Source organism: Parasteatoda tepidariorum, chromosome 3 (assembly GCF_043381705.1).
Source record: "Parasteatoda tepidariorum isolate YZ-2023 chromosome 3, CAS_Ptep_4.0, whole genome shotgun sequence".
Lineage (NCBI taxonomy): Eukaryota > Metazoa > Arthropoda > Arachnida > Araneae > Theridiidae > Parasteatoda > Parasteatoda tepidariorum.
Genome location: NC_092206.1, coordinates 56,138,558 through 56,149,185, shown reverse-complemented (window position 1 = coordinate 56,149,185; position 10,628 = coordinate 56,138,558). Strand labels below are relative to the sequence as shown.

The following is a 10,628-nucleotide window of genomic DNA, read 5'->3' as shown; positions in this document are numbered from 1 at the left end:
ACTTTTACACCAGGTTTGTTATATTTCCAAGTCTTCTTCTTTTATTTCTAATTGTCACATATCTGAAAAATACTGATAATCCGTCGACCAATTGACCCTTCCGGTTCGGATCGACCCCCTGGCTCAGATCGGCCCCCGCTTATGTTAAATAGACCCGTGGGGATCTATATAGACCACTTTGGCGACCTCTGCCCTACACTGATGTTTTTTTTAAGGTTAAGTGCCACTGCCCGTTATAAATTAGCTTGGTATACCCTACACTGATGTTTTTTTAAGATCAAGTGCCATTGCCCGGTATATATTTGCCCGATGCTCCAAACACTGATGTTTCTTCTAATCTATCGTCAGTAAGTATTAAAATATAGAACAAATATAAATATATCAAATAAATATAATAATATTAACGAATAAATTAATATAAAATTGGATATAACAAATATTTCGGACATTCACCAAAGCGAATATATGAATGCTGACATTCACCGGTGAATGTCGACATTCTCCAGATTTCGGTGTTTCACCGTAACATATATATAGTACGTACTTCCTTATACCAAGAATATATATTTTTTTTATTTACATCCCTTTAGTTTAGTTTTAGTTTTTAAAATGTATTGTGCTTTGACTTCATATATAATTATTCATATATAATTATTCATACATAATTATTTACTTTATTAATATTATTATGCTAACATCACTAATATATTATGATGGATTGAATTATCTTATTTCGGTTTAATAAATTCTAATTATGAAGTGCTTGTGCTAACACTTATCCTTTTTTAAAAAGAAACAGCCCTTTTAAGTGGATGCTAACACAAATGAGTAATTAGATACTTTTTATGTTTTACAACGAACTTTCTTTTCAAACTGTTTACTAAAACCTAGATGTAAGGTCAGCAACTCAAGTAAAACATTATTTTTAAATGTACTCCCTTAGCTTTTTGCATCAGTTATTTAAACGCGTAATCATTCATATTTCCTACTTCTATGACACATTTCATTCATTGTTAAATCTGGACGACGCATTATTGATGAAACACTTTCCAACTCTATTGACGATATAGCTAATGATTTTTTAACTGCTACTAACTGACCCTTTTTTTACGAAATAAGTTTTAATCTGTAAAATAATTAAATAAAATAAAACTTAAAGATCAGGAAAAAGTTTCAAAATAACAATAAAATAAAAAATATTTTTTGGTCTATAATGTTCCAAAAATTAATTAAAATTAAAATAGAAATCCTTTTTAAACTTTTATCTACACTGACGTAACAGTTTTAAGGATACTCTATGACGACATTCATTCATACAGTATACTTAAAAATAAATAAGGATAAAATAAATTCTCTAGATAAAATTCTTCCTCGAAAAATAAATTAAGTTTCTAAAAATTCATTAGCTTAGAAAAAAAAATCTAACTTTAAACCTTTGTTACTCAAAATAAAGTAACTATGCCCATTTGTATGAAGAATCGGTTGCTTTTTTTTTTTTTAATAAAATTTTTAACGATTTTGTTGTCATATTAATACATAACGACAAGCAAAATAAACTGACATCAATCTTTTACCTGTTAACAACTTACTAAACAGTACACTACTATTTTAATCTCAATCAAATTTTTTTTCGTTCTGTTCTTATGCCCGTTATTCTGCAAATTTAGAATTCTGCATGTGAAAAGTATTTCAAAGTATTTCACATCACCCAGATACAGTCTTCCACATTATTTATGCGCCTGTCATGTACACTTTATAATGTAAATATTCATGCTGAGAATATAACATTTCTGTTATTATAAAAGAAATAGATATTAAGACTTTAAAATATTCTAAAATTATTTAATTAGCCACGTCCGAGGGAAAAAATCTCAATTATCTCTCTCTCTCTCAAAATAAATTCTCGATTTCCAAATTCTGAAATCGAAAATTAATTTGAAATATAATCTGAAATAGACCTAAAGATTGCAGCATCGCGCTAATTTTTGGTGACGTTATAACGTACTCAACTAGGAACATATTGCGAATCTAACGAACAAAAACGTAGTTTATTAGTAGCATGGAATGGCAGGTACGAATCCTCTCTAATGGCTAATAGAGGTAACAAATTCGTAGAGACAAAAAAACACTTCGTCAGTGAAACAGAGTCCACCAAACTTTACCATATAATCACTGGTCAAAATAATGAAGTACTCCAAGCACACAAATTCTCCCTTTGTCCTACTTTAGCATGGGACTTTCAGAGAAAACCTCACAATAAGCGTTTCGAAGGAACAAGCCTTCGAAGGTCTTTTCTTTCAAAATGATATCAGACAGTTCTTAGACCGGATATTTCTAGCTTAAATATGTAGGAGCTCACATCAGCTAAAATGTCGGTCTTTTATCTAAACTCAGCTTGACCCGATTCAGCAGGGTTACACTAAACTAATTCTGATTTCCTGCCAGTAGGGTTCCATCAAATGTATTTTAACCTGGACCTCCATCAATAGGGTTCCAGTTCAAATAACGAAGTCTGTCAACAAAAGAAACGAAAGAAAAATATAGAATCGAACACCAAACAATATTTTATACACCATCTATTTTGCGTAAAACCAAATCGACATCAGCAACAAATGTATGAAAAAAATTATTAGTATTAAAACTTGCTGGAAAATAAAAATTTATGTCAATTTTTATTTAATATCCAGCATCGAATTTAGATACGTGACGTAGGCCGAGCAACGCTTTTGAGTTTGTCGATCGATGGAACGTCCCAACGTATATAGTGAGTTACGGAGTAGACATATCAGGTGTGCCGTTTAATTCAGTTGAGCGCTCCGAAAAGGAGAAACATAATAAGCAAGATGTTTTAAAAATTCAAAGTAACCATCAAAAAGTAATTGGTTTCATGCAATTCGAGAAGAAGAAGAAGACCGCTGAAATCAGTAGGTTATACATAAACAACTGGTTAACTGCTATTAGGCTTGATTTTTTACTACACACTTTTCTGATCAGATTTAATTGGATATTTTCATGTAACATTTCACGTGAGTGTCAAACCTGATTGGCTGCTAAATTGTTGCATAAACATATTAGCAAAACATATGCCACAATTCAGCAGTCAATCAGATTCAATATTCCCACGTGACGTAGCTTGCAGATATCCAATAGCAGATACAGTTCATATTTAACTTAAATAGATATTCGTATAAAGATATTTGCATATTGATTTGTATACAGATATTTGTACATAGACATTTTTATATATGCTGTGAAAAACACACCACACATGCATATTATCCTTTAAAGACCATTCTCATTTCATGACAAAAATGTACTTGCAAGGTGAGCGGTGCTTTATGTAATACAAATGCATGCAGGAGCAAACAATTTTTATTTGTATGTCTTAAGAGACACTCTTACTGTATGCGATTCATGAACCTCCTAACGACGCTAAGAAAGAATAAGAACTTGGTTGGTGGTGTCGTGCATCACTTGCAATGAGGCTGGTCTCTTAAGAGCTGTTCGCAGAATATACGACTGCCCTACATGTGCATTCGAATTGGAACCACTTGTGTGAATAATCGCTGCCTCATTGCTTCCAATTCCATCATGGTTAATTTTGGGGACAGTTCATTCGGTTGTGACAGCATGTGCGAATGTGAATGGCCCCTAAAACTCCATATTTTTATTCAGATTAGCCTATACGCGTGATGGGCGATCAAAATGGGCTACAGGTGGCGNGATCGACCCCCATTCGCCCCCCTGTCTCAGATCGACCCCTGCTTTTGTTAAATAGACCCTTGGGGGTCTATATAGACCACTTTGACGACCTCTGATCTATGGTAACACTTCGCATATTTTTACCGTTCGCCCGACGAGCGAATAGATTTTAAAGTGGCTGCATCACTCTATTAGGCGAAAATGAGATCACTTTTTGCGGAGAAGGCGATGGTATGTATTGGCTGGCTTTGCACGATTTCGGAAAATTAATGAAAATTATGCCTGTATACAAATTAGTTTTTGATTTCTTAACTTCTATTTAACAACTTCATTGTTGATTTTATTGCAGTCTCATCCGCGATCAAAACACTCGAATACTTCCATCTGTGGAAAAGGCCAATTCCATGTGTCTTGACCGTCCCCCTTTCCTCTCCTCTTCTTCCTAGTTGTATAGAAATATAATACGATATTATCCCCTTTCTTAATATTTTTCGTATTTATTTGTCAAAAAATATTTTTGAAAATTTGCACGACGCTTTTCCAGAACTATGTTCAACATAGTTTTCGGTTCCATATTCAAACGTAGTTTTTGGTTCAAATAAAAAAAATTCTTAATCTATTTGAAACTAAAGACAGAAACTAACGAATTTCCTTCTTCTATGACTCTCCACACGCTATTGATGAATGTGGAGTGTTGCCATAGAAAGAGTTTAAAAAAGAAATATTTGCGTGAATTAAATACGAAAAATATTAAGAAGAGGGAAAATATCATAGTACATTCCTATACAACTGAGAAAAGGAGAAGAGGGAAAGGGAGAGGGTCAAGACATCTCCCCCTAGTTGACTTATTCGGGAGTCACAATCGTCATTTTCAACCTGTAGCATGATCTCTCTTTAATCTCTCGTTTAGTGTGTGGGCAGTCATATAGAGGAAAGTAGTTCGTTAGTTTTTGTCTTGATTTTTAAATAAATTAAAGACCCTCAGTACGAAACTATATGGAACACTCAAAACTGCATTGAATGTAGCTTCTAAGGAAAGCGTTGTGGAAATTTTAAAAAATATTTCGGGGAATTAATTCGAAAAATGTTATGAAGGGAAAAATTGTAGTAGTGCATTCCCATATAAGTGAGAAAGAAAGGAGAGAGAAGGGGGAGGGTCAAGACATAGAACCGGTTTTCGCCCTAGATGGCGCATTTGAGCGTTGCGATCGTGAATTTAGTGCGCAAATAAAATCTGCACCTGAAGTAAAATGTACGCACCTACGAATTTTGTACAGATTCATCTCAACGTCGTTAACAACAATTCTCACTGGATACGTTTTTTTCTCATGTGAAAAATTGCAAGCGACTGAAAACATGGTTGGTGAAATATTTCCGCTCTTATTTAAATTTTTATTTTCTTTTTTCCCAGTGAGCACGGCTCTTTAAAAGTTTACTTTTAAGTGCCATTCTCACAAGGTTCACAATTAGATTCTCAAATGAATTTCCGACGGCGCATCTGCGAATTTTACACAGGTGGTTTAAATAGATTTTTATTCGCTTGTTATATTTACACATTTAGGTCAACTCTACCGATATTTGCCAAAGTCGAAATCCTTACAATCAACAAAGTCTCTTGAGAGACGATGAAGCTTTACTCAGTTCAGAGGCATTCTGTACCACAGGGCTCGAAGAAAGTCAGAAATTTTACCCGTCCCCGAGGACGGTTTGTCCACCAATGTACCCATCCTCCTTTGAAACTAACCCGTAGCTTCGAAATAAATAAAAATATAATTTTCTCTTATTTATTACAAACATTTATATAAATTGCACAATGAATTAGTAGTTACTAGGATTACAAATACTAGGTTACTAATAGTAAAACCTAGTATTTCTTTTATGAAATAATTTATTTCTTTTATGAAATAATTTAAATGACAAAGGTCAAGTTATCTGGAATGTCAATTTATCCGAGGGTACTTCGTTTTTTAAATGAAACAAATATGACGTTAGCCAGTTCCACAATCAATTCACTGATTTAAAGAGGTTTCTGCACAGAAATATGAAAGGTGTTTTCCATTTAGGTTGATGTTACTAATTGCGTTTAACGCTTCTTGTTTAAGAAGAGTACGTAATGTGTTTTTTTGTAAGCTCATTGCTGAAAAGCCTCTTTCAACCACTGCAGTACTCCCAGACAGAGAAAACATCAATGCGCAGTATGTTGCTGTATTTCTAGATTAGAGGGTCATTTTAGAAGTGAGATGCTAGACTCTTGCAAGATAACAAAAATTTAAAATGTATCACGAATATTAATGGGAAAATGGCCGTCTGCGCGGACGTCGGATTCGAGAAATTTGTTGTCCGCAGGGAATTTTTGACAGCCGAGGACGGGCGGACGGGTGGTTTTTCGAGCCCTGCTGTACCACATCCACTGACTTTGACTAGGCGTGAAAGATTTGGCTACCGAGCAGTCGGCCGGATTGGTTCACAGTGGATGCGAAAAATTCGCGCATATGAATTCGTAGATGCGAATTCGAACCTGATTGGTGAAATATGAAAAAAAATACCCTCTATGAAAAACGCGCCAATCAGAAATTTGTTTATCTCCAAATTCGCAAATGCGATTTTTTTCGCATTTAGTGAGAGTGGCCCTGTTTGCTCTTAAACTTTTTAGGGTGTACTTTTTATGCTTTCTTAATCCTTCAAAACACTTTCTGATAGAAAATTTTTTAATAAAGAAATGCTTTAGTATTCAGGCATCATTATTTGTTTCCACATTTTGTTTTTTATTCAATCTGAATGATCCGTATAGGACCTGAATGATTTATGCAGCTCAGTTCGCTGACGAGAACAGGAAATTTTAAGGTTTTTCTCCGATAGCGATAAAAATTGTGCAAATCGCCGTTTTGATGTTATGCATGAGAAATCTGTTTCATCAGATACGGAACTGTGAGTCGGCAGCTGGAATGAAATCTCAGTCATTCCGCATCAATAAAAATGGCCCGTCACCGTAGGGCAGTATGAACATAGCATATAAAAATTAGCTTGACAGCCAGCAGTGTTTTCACTTGAAAATTATGCAATTGGCAACAGAATGCAAAGTGTCTGTCGGTTGTTTTTTTTTCTAAGCAATCTTGTTCAAAAGCATTGAATTTTGCTTTATATCTCTGTTAGAAATAAAGTGTTGTGAATTTCGATGAATTATTATTATAAAAATTACATTTTGTATGTACTAAGTGTCAATTTCAAATTTTTTTTCTTTTCTTACTAGTATATTAAACCGTGCAAATGCGACTTTAAACTAACTGTGTTATGATAATATGGATAATTTACTGTAATTAATGCTATTTTAGCGAAATTACTGTCATAAAGAAAATTTTTTATATTAGTTTAGTGATCATAAAATAGTTATGTAGTTTGTTAAAGAACAATCCGTGCTAGTAATATGTGTGGGTGGGATTTTTTTTATTAGCTTTTGTTATTGCGGATGTCAGATGTCTTAAACTTCCTGATTAGCATGTCCAGTTTAATGATCTTTTATATCTATATCTGCTCCATAATAAAGCTTTTCAAATGTCATTTAATATAATGTAATATCGGGAAGCTGAACTTAAGTTACGTTGACATTAGAATTTTTTTTCTTTAGCATGATCACAGATACCATAAAAACATTTCAATCTTGTTTTGTACAAAAATAAATATTTTGTTGACTTTTCTCCTAATTGATTGTATTTAATTATTTATCTTTTAAAATTATGTTTTCTCTATTTTGTGACCCTGAATTAATATTTTAATTAAATTTTATTTGTTTTGTAATTAGGGGAAAATTGCCTATTTCTATTTTTTTAAATTTCATTTTAGCTTTTGACTTCAAGTAACTGATGGTAATTTTCTTGCCTGCAAATTGGAGTCTGATTCCTAGATAAATTAAAAAAGAGGTATTAATATTGAAAAGTTTCTTACTTTACCTTTAATAAATTTTGTTTATTTTTATCTCTTAGTAAAAGTCTATTTTAAAATATCCAAATGATATTTATTTTAATTCTTAAATTATTCAGATGTTTATGTTATATTTTTTAGTTTAAAATGTTTGTGAGTGAAACTTAGTTCAACTGAAACTCTGTTGTAAGAAGTCTGTTGCTTTCAGATGTTATGGAATAAATAACCAGATTAAGATTTGTTTTCCTTTTTAGAATTTGTTCAATAATTTTTTTGAACCTATGAAAGATAAATTTTTTTTTTTTAGGTTTGTAAGAAAAAATTCAAAAGAGTTAGAGTGGGAGATCAATATAATTTCTATTATTTTGTGTGTAATTATATTAAATAATATGGTTCCTTTACAAATAATGGTTGAATGTTCTGAAGTAAGGAATATTATACTGAGCAAGTCAATTATGAGATATATAAAAATTTTTAGCATTTCCTACTTAACTACACCATTCACTAAAAGAAATTCAAAGTTCAATATTTAACTTCAATTAAAAATTATGAAGGCATTCCATGTCCTTTTAAACTTTAAGCTTATTTTTAAAACCCATATTTTTAAGAATGTATGAAGTTTAGTTAAAATTCAACAATAAGTATAATTTTTTTCACTTTTCTCATCCTTAGCACTTCACTTTTCATTTTAACTTCAACTTTTAAAAGCAAATGTCATCACTAAAGCAACTTGTAGTTTGTAGAAGAAGGGCATGTTATAAATTTATCAGATCCATTAAATGCCTGAATTTTAAAAGAGCTCAACTTGCTCCCATCAAATGGTCAATATATTTCTTTCAACTTCTAACTCAGCATTATTATAAAAACAATATATAACTTGCATAACAGTAATTTGTAACGCAAGGGCTCTGAGAGCTATGAATTTTTTTTAACCAGTAATAATTACATTTATATTCAATCAATAATCAACAATTAGTTTAATATTTCGATTGTTTAAATTAAATTATTTATATAAAAATGACAATGAGAAGAAAGTAGCAAAGTTTAAAAAAAAAAATTTTTTTTTCAATAACAATTTATTGAATAAATTATGAAAAAAATATGCATTTATAAAAAATTCTATAATTATTGTTCATCAAACTTTTCCATTCAAAATATAAAGACCAAATTCAAGAATTAAAAATTATATTTCTCTTCTAAAAATTCTAGATATTATTTATAGCAATGAAAATCTTTATTCATTTTCAGCATATGTATCAGGTGTCTGTCTAGGTTTTTCTGAGAGGTACCTATTTTATGAAAATTTAGACTTAATTTGTGAAAATTGAAAAATCAACAGAAAAATATGGATTTATCGTTTTTTATGGCATAAATTTTTTTTTAAAGAAAATTTATTTTGTGAAACTATCATTTTCCTAAAGTTGAATTTTTGAAGGTACTGCTAAACAGTATTAAATTTGACCTGCACAGTTCCCTGTGTGTAAACCAAGAATTCATTTAGAATTTAAAATATTTCATTCTTCACAATATTCCATTCAATATTTCGTTCATTCTCATATTTCATTCATCTGAATTATAATTGTGGTATTAAATAATTTTTTTTTACCACTAACATATTAGACCACTAGTGTTACAAATCCTTCGAAAGAATCACATGACTCACATTAAAGTGCCATTTCTTTTTTAATAAATTGTATTTAAGCATTTCGAAGTATTTTTTTTTTTTGAACTTTACTACTTTGCTTTCTAAAATTTACTGCTGTATTTTTATAAAAATGCAGCAGTAAATTTGCAATTGTTTTTTAAAGTTATGTCTTTAATTTTATAATTGCTAGCATACATATAGATTTACATGATAAGGATTCAATACTTTTTTGAAACCCAGAACATGGGTACATTTTATTCCAGGTAGGTTAGATCATTGAAATAATTTTGAGAATGTTTATTCTACGCATACTTTTTGTTATTTTATAGAGTTATACTATTACAAATGATAATTTAAATTTATTTACATTTTTTGTTTGGAAGTAGAAGAATCTTCTCAGTATTCTTTTTTGAAAATTAGATTTGCATAGCTTTGAAATTAAGAGTAACAAAATTTCAAGTATTAATGCTGAGAAATATTTGTAGAAAATTATTTGTAGCTGGAATATGAGAAGCTAAGAAATATTTACTACTAGTACTTAAATAAATTAATATAAATTCCTCTTTTCTACAAATGAGCTTTATTAATATTTTACAAAGATTATTTATTTATAAAAATTACATTAAATTAGTTTCATTTATTAGTTATATTTAAATTATAAAATTTATCAGAGATATTGCTTTTCATCTTTTAACTGAAAAAAATTTAGAATATAGTACTAAAAATATCTAGGCAAAAAAAAAAAAAACATTTTAAGAATATCTTGTTCCTACACCTAAAAATTACACAAAAAAGTAAAATTTGCAGTTCAGTTCATTAAAAAAAAACTATTAAATTTTATTACATATTAATTATCTACTCTTTAAGGACTTATGATTAAAATCAAAATAACTGCTGCGAGTTTTTATATCTGTGTTTTTAATGTCTTAGTGTTTTATAATGAATTAAATTTGTATTATGCAATTCCAATGGAGATAAAATATTTTTTATATCCAACAAATGTTCATAAATAAAAATGCATAAAGTAGGGGTGCACAACCTTTTTCAGTGAAGGGCCACATGCACAGCAGATTGACCAATGAAGGGCCGCATGCCAAAGTATTTAGACTGACATATTGAAAGCAATTGTTGGTGGTGATTGTTATATAAACATCATTGTTTATATAACACTAAATTCTTTTTGTCGGTTAACCTTGTAATCTCTTTGCAGAAAATACAATACTTTAAAACGTTTAAAATTAGAAAATGCAAAACTGATTACTTAAGAAGGAAAACAGAATTCGAAAATCAGAATCAATTTATCGGAAAAAATTTAGATAAATTGAAATAATTAAAAAACTATGGAAAAATTGAAATTTTTTTT

The 10,628-nt window shown here is 30.5% G+C and overlaps 2 protein-coding genes across 2 annotated transcripts in view; both read left to right on the top strand.

Moving 5' to 3' along the window:
- The window catches only part of LOC107449808 (general transcription and DNA repair factor IIH helicase subunit Xpd), a 363,770-nt gene that overhangs the window by 261,185 nt on the left and 91,957 nt on the right, over positions 1-10,628 (top strand). The window lies entirely within an intron of this gene.
- LOC107449817 (beta-arrestin protein kurtz) overlaps positions 6,761-10,628 on the top strand; it is a 47,926-nt gene continuing 44,058 nt past the window's right edge. Inside the window, exons 1-2 of the mRNA XM_016065476.3 lie at positions 6,761-6,906; positions 7,543-7,619. The gene's annotated coding sequence lies outside the window, so the exon portion shown is untranslated. The remainder of the gene's footprint in view (positions 6,907-7,542; positions 7,620-10,628) is intronic.